The sequence below is a fragment of the Stegodyphus dumicola genome, chromosome 11 (genome assembly GCF_044657685.1).
Source record: "Stegodyphus dumicola isolate Sdum_Otavi_A_Nest chromosome 11, ASM4465768v1".
Classification (NCBI taxonomy): Eukaryota; Metazoa; Arthropoda; class Arachnida; order Araneae; family Eresidae; genus Stegodyphus; species Stegodyphus dumicola.
In genome coordinates this window covers 131,769,894-131,780,820 of record NC_140778.1, presented here as the reverse complement: position 1 = coordinate 131,780,820, position 10,927 = coordinate 131,769,894, and positions in this window count along the sequence as shown.

Here is a 10,927-nt window from a genome sequence, read left to right as displayed (position 1 = left end):
TACTATAGTCGCTTCTAAGGCCTCCAGTGGTGGCGTGGGTATCCTAGAATGTTTTTGGGAGCGTTTTACATAAATGCTAGTGCCGCCACTAGCACGAACAGTGTCACTGATGCATACCTCTCTGTCGTTTCGGCAGCAGAAATAATTCGCGATGTTCGCGCTAAGTCCCTCAACCAGATGTGTCTCCTGAACGAGGAAGAGGTCCATGTGATGCTCATTAATAAAATCCCGGACTTCGTGAATCTTCTTCTTGATTCCATTGGCATACCAGTAGGAGATCAGGAGAGTATCTTCACTAGTTGCACAGTTGAATTTGAAGCCTTTAGTTTAGGAGGCCACAGTATGCCTCGTAAATATAAAATGCTCTCTCAGGCGCCGTGGAGACATTTCGGAGCCTAGGGAGAGCATTTCTAAAAGCTTCAAGGAGGATCTTCTGTTCAATTCCAAACTCCGAGGCAATTTGGAAAACGCTCCGGAGAGTGTCTGTGCAACTGCCATCATCTACAGTTGGGGCTGGAGCCTGGGCCGGTGGTGTTGGCTGGAGGAGAGGACTCTGCTTCTGTGCTGGTTTCGAAGCTTGCTTCAACGCAGATGCTTGCTTCTGTTCCTTAGTAGATGATGGTAGTCCGGGATTTTTCCGTCCGGAAACGACATCACTAAATGAGGGGTCCGTGCTGCTAATTGGAGCTTTTACCGGAGCCGGTACAAATTTTGAAATCCCGCTATCCGATCTAATAGGGGGGTTTTATTTTTATTGGCTGGGTTTCGGGGACAGTGAAACCAGTTGGCTGCGTGCCGCCCAAGGCAGTTCGCGCAGGTGTTGGCTTCCTCCGGGTCTTTGGTGCATTGGTACGCGTAATGCGGGCCGGCGCACCTCAGACACCGGATTGGCAGTGTGCACACTGCGGAACTATGGAAGAAGCCTTGGCAGCGCCAGCACTGGCTCGGCCCCTTCTTCCCAATATGTTTTTCGAATTTAATCTCAATGCCGAACATTGAAGTCTCCTCAAAGATGTCATAGACATTTAAGGAAGGATTTAATTGCACTAAATATAATGGCATAGGATAGCGGGACCTGTGCCTACGGAGTTGCGTTACATTTAGAACAGAGTAACGTAGGAGTTGTAGCTCAGCCTTGATTTTATCTGCTTTTGCAGAGTTGGGTAAGCCGCGTAGTATTGCCTTTATGGGCCGATCCTGCTTTAGATTAAACAATTTATATTCGGCGCCCTGATTATTTAAAATTTGGGCCACCGAACGATAATCTTCTTCCGTCTGCATTTCAATACGCAGAAACTTACCCTTCATCCTACATATGGCCGTAGGCACAGTTGCTTGTACTAAAGACGTCAGAAATTCAAAATCCTTGGGCTCTACAAAAAAGAATGGTATTTTTCTCTTAGAATTCTTAGAGCTTTCAGTAGGGGGGGAAGTACCGTCGCCGGGTTGCTCCACAAGATCATTTTTCTCTTCCACCCTCTGCGGTGGACTGACCGCAGGTTGGGTGGGAGGCAATTCCTCCTCTGGTTGTTCACTCCAAAATGGAGGAAGGCTATTGTTTGATTCTGGTTTGGAAGGAGAATTCGGCGCACCACGTGCAACAAGATGGCGAGGAGGCCGCTGAAAACCCTCATCATCAACTTTTCGTAATTTCTTAGTTTTAGGAAAATCATTATTTTCTCGCGAATTTAGAGATAATTTTTGGATTTTTTTGGCACTATTTAGTATTTTCTCAGCATGTAACTTTGCTGGCTTTAGAATTGGGCTATTGGTTTGATTTTTTCCTAAATTTTGAATTTTATCCGAGTTAACATTATTTTGTTCAGAGATAACATCATTAGATAATTCTTTGGCCGATTTTAGTAATTTTTTTATACATTCATCTTCAGTTGGGGGAATCGCAAATAAAGGCAGATTAAGGCGTTTGGCAAGAGTGGTAAGGTTAAAAAGTGTTACCTTTGATTCCTGCTGAACACACTTGAGGTCGAAGCTTGTGAGAGGAGTAGCTCTTCTTGCTCTGGACAAATTCTGCTCCAAGTCTGTAAATCGGGCCTTGAGCAGATAGAGTTGCTTTATCTGGATAAGTAGATCATCCGGATTCACTTCTTGAACTGGATCTGAGTCTGAGACAGGGACGGTCGTGTCCATCTCGGCGCTGGTATCGGTGGTGTTGCCGGCCATGATTTCCAGCGTCGCGTCGCTGCAGGTGGCTTGTGGGGAGCTCATTGTACACACGTCTTACCTCCACGAGAGACACCCTGCTAATTCATCCTTTGCCGGATCGAGCCACATTTTGACAAGCTACCACTAGAGTAATTCGGATTTCGGAAAGCTCTTTCAACAACAAAGCAGCCGGTGCGACTGAATGAATTCATAGGCAGTGCCTTGCACAAGGAGATTATAACTCATAGAGATGCCCAGCACGCAGTCCAAGTGAAGCCAAAAAAGGGGGAAAGCATGCCCTTAGTAGTCGTGGCTTAGAAAGATTGACGTGCTCTAACCACACCCAATTCTGTTTCTGGTAGTCGTAAAGTATCGCAGATTCTTCACGTCTTCTTTCCTTTACTTTTCTCCCCATTTCATTTTATTTCTACATTATGTAATTACTGTAATTTCTATGCTAGCATTAAAAGTGTAATCGCAAATATTTCTACATTATGTACTTGCATTCTTTAATTAATGAATGCCACGACGTGCTTTTTAAGCCACGACTACTAAGGGCATTCCTTCCCCCTTTTTTTGCATCACTTGGACTGCGCGGAGGGCATCTCCATAAGTTCTAACCTCCTTGTTAAATACAAATACATAATTTCTTAAACAAAAGCCATCGACACGTAAAATTTTAAAGCTTTAAAATTCTTTTGATATGTTTCTTTCCTTCAGCTTTTGTATATAAAAAAGCTTCTGAATACGTGTGTTCAGCTTCATGTCATTTTTTCGTCTTCCTGAAATGAAAATATCATAATTTTTTTTATCATACTGCAAAAAATCTATTTTCTGCATAAATGATATTTTAACCGATCATATATATATATATATATATAAATTAGCATTTCGTATAAAATATATACGAGGCTGCATTCTTAAATTTTAATTGCATTAAATTCCTATGTACTCGTATATATTATTACGTTTTCAGCTCTCGTATTTGTTATCTTTCATCCAAAAGCATTTGAATACTGTCTGTACGAACTTCAAAATTTTAAAGCGCATATCTCATTTTAATTAGTGTGATGTATCAATATGCTGTGCATGAATTTGTATCTACCTGGTTGACTGTTTTGTGGTTGCACTTGAAGAAATAGAGATTCATGTAATACTTATATGTATAATTAATAGAGGTAATACTTTTTTTAGAGAGTGTTATGGCTTTATTTTTTAAGGTATGCGGTCAATGATATTGAAATACTTGGTATTTAACACTAGCAGTCTCAAAATATTATATTCCCTCCTTCCCAAGCTAGTTGCTACATTTCGGTCGAAAGTTTTGTTCCAAATTATTCTCTACATTTCAAGTAGGTGGAGTCAAAATAATTTTCGACGCAGTGTCAACATCAGTAAAATTACACAATGTGCTACAAGGAATGTAACGCTGCATACTAAATTTTCATTCTCAGTTTTTACGTTCCACAAATGTAGCACTTATTTTGGGAGAATTTTATAGACTCAAATGTTCTCATGCTGTTAAGCCACGCCCCATTTTGTAATAACTATACCGTCCGTATTTCAGAAAGGTCGTGTTTATGTGATTAAGGCAAAGCCTCGAGGGCTTGTCTGCCTAAGGTGAAGAATGCCTTCTTGCAAAAATTTCTGAGGCAAACTGGCGCGTATAGAAGAGGCTGATCATTGAATTTACATTTAATTTTCTTGAAGATTTTAAGCGATTACTGATGGATGAGTCCAATGCTTGGTAAGCAAACTTGTTGTTGATTGATAACGTAGCACTCGAAAAGTTCTGGAAAATGTGTAAACCGAATAATAAAATCTTCAGTATTTCATAAAATTCAGTATTCAAGTGTAGCAACTAATTTGGGACAGAGGGAGTATATGATTCACATGTAATCATTATATGCTGTAGGTAATATTGAAATACTTGGCATTATTTTGAATATCTGTAGTGCTGTTTTTACACTTCAGAGCTCTAAATCTGCATTATTTAAAATTTTACTTTTTTAATATTTCTAAAAAGTATTTTATATTAATTAAAAAAGAGAAGAACCTTCAGTACCTGAAACCAAATCTTTTTTATAAATATTTTTTCTCTTATGTATTAACAAATTTTAGATCATCAAATATTAATTTCTTAATTACATATTATTAGTGGCTCCAAATTATTTTGTTGCACAAGACACTTGATATTAATACGATGAAAATTTTGCACTGAAATAGTTTATGTTTTGAAGCTACCTGCTAACTTTGTACTATATAAATAATTTAAAAGTAAAATATGTGCTCTAACTTACCCTTAAATTAGAATAGGTAACTCAAATAAGTACAGTTAAAATTAGCGTATATCTAGATGCAAGCAGGAATTAAAATCACAATCATGTAGCTGACGGTTATATACGAAAACGAAGGAGTAACTTGAAATTTCATGCTTTCTTTCTAAATAGAAATATTTTTATTAAAAAGAAATGTATAAATTCTGACTACTGCAGATTAATCGTGTCTAAATTAAACATATAACAAGACAATTATTTGTTTGGGGTACCATTCTGCTCATTGTTAACGTCCAATGTGTAGCGGAATGGTAGCGCCCTCTTGCGGTCAGCAGAAATTTCACGGCGGCCACCGAAAATACAAAAGAATACTTTCACACTGGGAGGCCTTGAGTATAAGTTGGCCTTACTAGTACAGAAAGCATTCAACTGTTTTTGGATCAAAGATAACAAATGCGAGAGCTAAAAATTAATAAATTTCGTAAAAAAGCTAAGGCAATTAACATCTCATATAAAATATATACGTGGATTCATTCTTAAATTTTAATTGCATTAAATTCATATAGGTTAAAATATCATTTATGCAGAAAACAGAGATTATCTCCAGTCTGATTTAAAAAAATTATGATATTTTTATTTAAGGAAGACGACAAAATGATATGAGGCTGAACACACATACACACATATGAAGAAGCTTGTTTAAGCACAAAAGCTGAGCGAAAGAAACATATCAAAAGAATTTTAAAGCTTTAAAATTTTACGTGATGATGGCTTTTGTTTAAAAAATTGTGTATTATGTGTTTGTATTAAATCTGTATTACATGAAACTGATGGAAATGCTATCCGTCCTACAGTTATATGTTGCGAATAATTATTTAAATACAATCGTACACATTTTTTTAAAAGGAAGAAAACTTTGCAGTATAGCAGGTAACAATATACCATCCTATGTTACTATTAGTTACAGCAGCATGCTTTAATAAAATACAGTTTTTGTTAATAACGAGCCACATTACAAATAGAGAACGTATAGCAAAGTGTAGCAGAATGCGAGCACCACCTAGTGATGAATTTCATGAAAGCCACTGAAAATTGGGAACCGGAATTTCGTTCAGTCTTGAGTCAAGGAGGTTAGATGTTCTAGGCTCCTTGCCTTGAGTATAAGTTGGACTTGGTTTTCAGTGGCTTTCGTGAAATTCATGACTAGGTGGCGCTCGCATTTTGATCCACTTTTGCTATACATACTTCTCTATATGTAATGTTGCTCGTTATTAACAAAAAATGTATTTTATTTAAACATGCAGCTGTAACTAACATCTAAAAATGTACCTATCAATGATTTTGTGTGTGTGTGTGCTTAGGATAGACAAACTGCATTACCCAAAACAAGAAAATTTTAAGTATTTAAATACTTGGATACTTATGTGTTTCATACAGGCATTATACTGCATTAGAGAGTACTTTCCTGTTTTAACAGTTTTGTCCACCTTGTGATGAAAATTCCTTAGTAAAGCGCTCAAAACGCGAACGTGTGTGCGAGAAATTTGAGACACTTTGTCTCAGCAAGGCCAAGTTATACTCAAGGCCTGACAGACTGAATGAAATTCCGGTTCCCAGTTTTCAGTGGCTTTCAAGAGGTTCATTACTAGATGGCCCTCGCATTCTGCTACACTTCTACTGTACGTTCTCTATTTGTCATGTGGCTCGTTATTAACAAGAAGTGTATTTTATTAAAACGTGCAGCTGTAACTAACAGTAACACAGGCTGTATATTGTTACGTGCTATACTGCAAAGTTTTCTTCTTTTTAAAAAAATGTTTATGATTGTATTTAAATAATTATTTGCAGCATATAACTGTAGGACGGATACCATTTCCATCAGTTTCATGTAATACAGATACATAATACACAATTTCTTAAACAAAAGTCATCATCACGTAAAATTTTAAAACTTTAAAATTCTTTTGATATGTTCCTTTCGCTCAGCTTTGGTGCTTAAACAAGCTTCTTAATATGTGTGTATGTGTGTTCAGCTTCATATCATTTTGTCGTCTTCCTTAAATAAAAATATCATAATTTTTTTTAAATCACACTGGAGATAATCTCTGTCTCCGGCATAAATGATATATATATATGAATTTAATGCAATTAAAATTTAAGAATGAATCCACGTATATATTTTATAAGAGATGCTAATTGCGTTAGCTTTTTTACGAAATTTATTAATTTTTAGCTCTTGTATTTGTTATCTCTGATACAGAAATATTTGAAGGCTGTCTGTACTAGCTTCAAAAATTTAAAGTCATATCTCATTTTAATTAGTGTGATGTATCAGTATGCTGTGCATGAATTGATGTCTACCTGGTTGAGTGTTTTGTGGTTGCACTTGAATTAATGGAGATTCATGTCGAATCCATATATCCTCTATTAATCGATAATTAATAGAGCTAATAATTTTTGTTTTAGGGAATATTGCTTTATTTTTTAAAATATGCTGTCAATGATATTGAAATACTTGGTATTCAACACTAAAAGTCTCAAAATTTTATATTCTCTTCCTCCCAAACCAGTTGCTAACACTTAGGTCGAAAGCTTTGTCTCAAATTAGCTGCTACATTTCAAGTAGGTGGAGTCATAAATAACTTTCAATGCAGTTTAGTAGACGGACATCAGTAAAATTATAATGAGTACTACAAGGAATGTGATGCTGCATTACTAGGTTTTCAGGTAAAAGCGCAGAATAGGCTGCATCAACAAAGTTCAGTAGGAGGAGCTTCGTGACGTCATTAAATGGGTGGGACTCAGCTTATGACGTCAAAATGTAGTCTCGCATTTACACTATGTGCACTTTCTATTTTCTCTTAAAAATAACAATAATAAATTGTTTATTATTGTAAATTAATATCAAATTCTTTACTTTTAATTTACATTTATAACATTTAAGCTTAGGCGTTACTGATAATAAGTATAATAAATTGTTTATATTTAAAATTACCATGATACAGTGAGCGAATTCTACCAATTATTAAAACGATAAACAACGTCGCAGTCTCTAATAGTTGTATAGCTTCAATATATTCAAAGATTTTTATTAAATTATTATTATTTTTTTATTAATTTTTTTTTATTTATACAAATAAACTTTTTTTTTTAAAATTTAAATTCATATTGTGGAACATTTCAATTTTATCATTTTTACAAATTACCTTCTTGCTACGTAACGACATAATTCCTTACATACCAATAATTAGACAATTTTCATTATTTCTAAAAATTTTAAACTTTACATTAATAAAAAAAGAATATTTTTTATTGCATGTGAACATCATTACACAGCTTTCATATCAGTTTATAAAATTCCTAAATCACGCCATATTCTGTGTAGGTATGCTAGAATTCTACGCATTAATAAATAAAAAAAATCTAATTTCTCAGAAGATCTCTCAAAGAAAATAATATAATAAAATAAATACTACAAACTTGGAACACTAAGTAATGCTTCACATACGCACACACACACATATTATCAATGAACTCATATTATCAAGTGCAATTACGATACCAAACACTACGTATTAAAATATGAGGTAAACGTTATTTCAAGGGTTAAAGTTTACAGTTTTGCTACTGTTGAGTCGATCGTCGAACTATCCATATATATCGTAAGTCGGAAAGCGTTATAAACATATCAAAAAACAAAAAATTAAAAATACAATTTAAATGAAAAATTATGTCTTAAATATAATTCACAATTAAAACAACAATACAAATTTAAAATACACAAACGATATGTTAAACATTGCACATAAATAAAGTTACATTACTCCTCGACATCACGCACAACCTCGTTTTCCCTTTTACACAACGATCAGTATTCCCTCGAAAAACATCAAAGAATTCCACAAACTCGGTGTCCATGTGCTCATTTATCTATTTTCACTTGAAGAAAAATCAAAGAATTGCTCAAACTCGGCATTGCGCACCATATTGGCTTTGCCCATGTGCACATCGATCTATTTTCACTTAAAAAAAAATCCCAGAGTTGCACAAACTCGGCATTGCGCACCACATTGGCTTTGCCCATGTGCACATCGATCTATTTTCACTTAAAAAAACATCCCAGAGTTGCACAAACTCGGCATTGCGCACCACATTGGCTTTGCCCATGTGCACATCGATCTATTTTCACTTAAAAAAATCCCAGAATTGCACAAACTCGGCATTGCGCACCACATTGGGTTTGCCCATGTGCACATCGATCTATTTTCACTTAAAAAAAATCCCAGAATTGCACAAACTCGGCACTGCGCACCACATTGGCTTTGCCAAAGCGCACATCGATCTATTTTCACTTAAAAAAAACATCCCAGAATTGCACAAACTCGGCATTGCGCACCACATTGGCTTTGCCCATGTGCACACCGACCTATTTTCACTTAAAGAAACATCCCAGAATTGCACAAACTCGGCTTTGCGCACCACATTGGCTTTGCCCATGTGCACATCGATCTATTTTCACTTAAAAAAAATCCCAGAATTGCACAACCTCGGCATTGCGCACCACATTGGCTTTGCTCATGTGAACATCGATCTATTTTACTTAAAAAAATCAGACATTAAATAAATTCTCCATTGCTCATATACTCAGAAATTTACTTTCACTTTAAGAAATCAGAGAATTGCAGAAACTCGCACGGAACCAACTCCATTGATTCGAGTTGCAAAAAATGTGTCCAGAAAAATTATACAAAACAAAAATGAAGCTGCCAGAATAATGCAACTATCAAACATCCAAACTGCCATATTAGAAAAGCACCCAATATTTTACTTAAGTCAATAATAATAAATGAAACTTACCTTCAGTCCTCTCCTTTTGCAGAATATATGGCTGTGATCTCACTGAGAAATATACGCATCAGTTGGCTGGCGTCAAATTTCTTGTGTTTCCTTCTCCAAATATATTCCGCAAGATAGGAATCAAACTGTCCTTTTGCCTTACTAGAGCCACGGAAACTTCTTTTGATTGCCGCCCAAGTTCCTTCAATACTATTGGTATGCGCACCTGTTTCTGGATCTTTAAAACTCAAGCTATGATTGACTTTCAGGTGCGCATACCCTTCGAACTCGAGACAGTCGTACGCTTTCCAACAATCGGATATAATAATCGATACTGGTAGAACATTCTCTTTAATGATTTCTAGCACTGTTTCGGCACCTCTGTTTTCAACAACTCTAAAGACGCATTTATGTGTTTCTCTCTCAACCAAACCAAAAACCCATTTTCCTTCGACTCTTTTCCCTCTATGATACTTTTGCTTGCCAAACTTCCTTTCGTCGATTTCGACAATGACACCTTCCTCACCCGACTTAACATTCTCCTTCAGACATAACTCCATGCATACTTCTCTACAAAAAATTTTCCAATCTGTCACCGTATTTTTAGCAATACGTAATTCCGTTCGTATAAAATCATTCCCGCACTTACCCAACCACACGTAGGAAACTCGCAAAACATCACACATGCTCAATTTACTCTTTGCAAACCAGGAGTTCTTTCGAACTGACCTTGAAATTTGATGCCTTCATTCGCCTCCAGTAACTCTGCACATCCACTCAAAACCGTCTATACGGTTTTTTCGCTCTACTAGTTTCATATTTGTTCCACAAATCGGGCACTTATACGATATTGCAATCAAACCTTTCTCCATACACCACTCAATAACGCATTTTTAATCTCTTCGCTCCAACTGATAAAAGAAATCCAGATTCAGATACTCATCCATTCTGCAGTAAGCACCGAATTAGACACACTCATGAATAATCAAAACATTCTTTAAGCAAAAGAATTCTTTTCTGTATTTTCAGAAGTTACGGTTATAATTTTTAATCCATGTATTCAATATTTTCAATCGTTTGCTAATGATCGTTTTCAATCGTTTGGTATCTTAATAATACATTTGTGAGAGATAATTCGTTGCGTTAAATGCTAACAATACCACAGAACACACAAAAGTAGATTTTTAATTAAAAAAATATCGCACAGAACATTTTAAATCTACCATTTCAACTCAGTTAAAATATAATTTAAGTTTTCTTTAAATACGAAGCTATAGCATATTAATAACTTGTTTTGAAGAAGAGGCGTAACCAATATTACGTCATAAAAAGGCGTGTCCAAGCATAAGAGAAGTAAACACAGCATCGACTGATGCAGCGCATGGACCTGGTGATCAAGTTTTATGACCTGAAACAACAATTTGAGGCCATACAGCGTCAAAAGAACTTCATGAAGAAGACGCCTACGCCACTGGATCAAAATGGATACGACCAGCTCGACCGGGCGGGTAAGTCACTTTTTCACAAGATTAATGATATTGCTAACGCTCTGGATGTACCAATTTTTCATCTTCCCTCAACCAGAGAGGAATTTTTAAATACATTGGAGAGCAAGCGCTTAGCCAAGATGGCCGCCGCTCAATCCGCAGAAG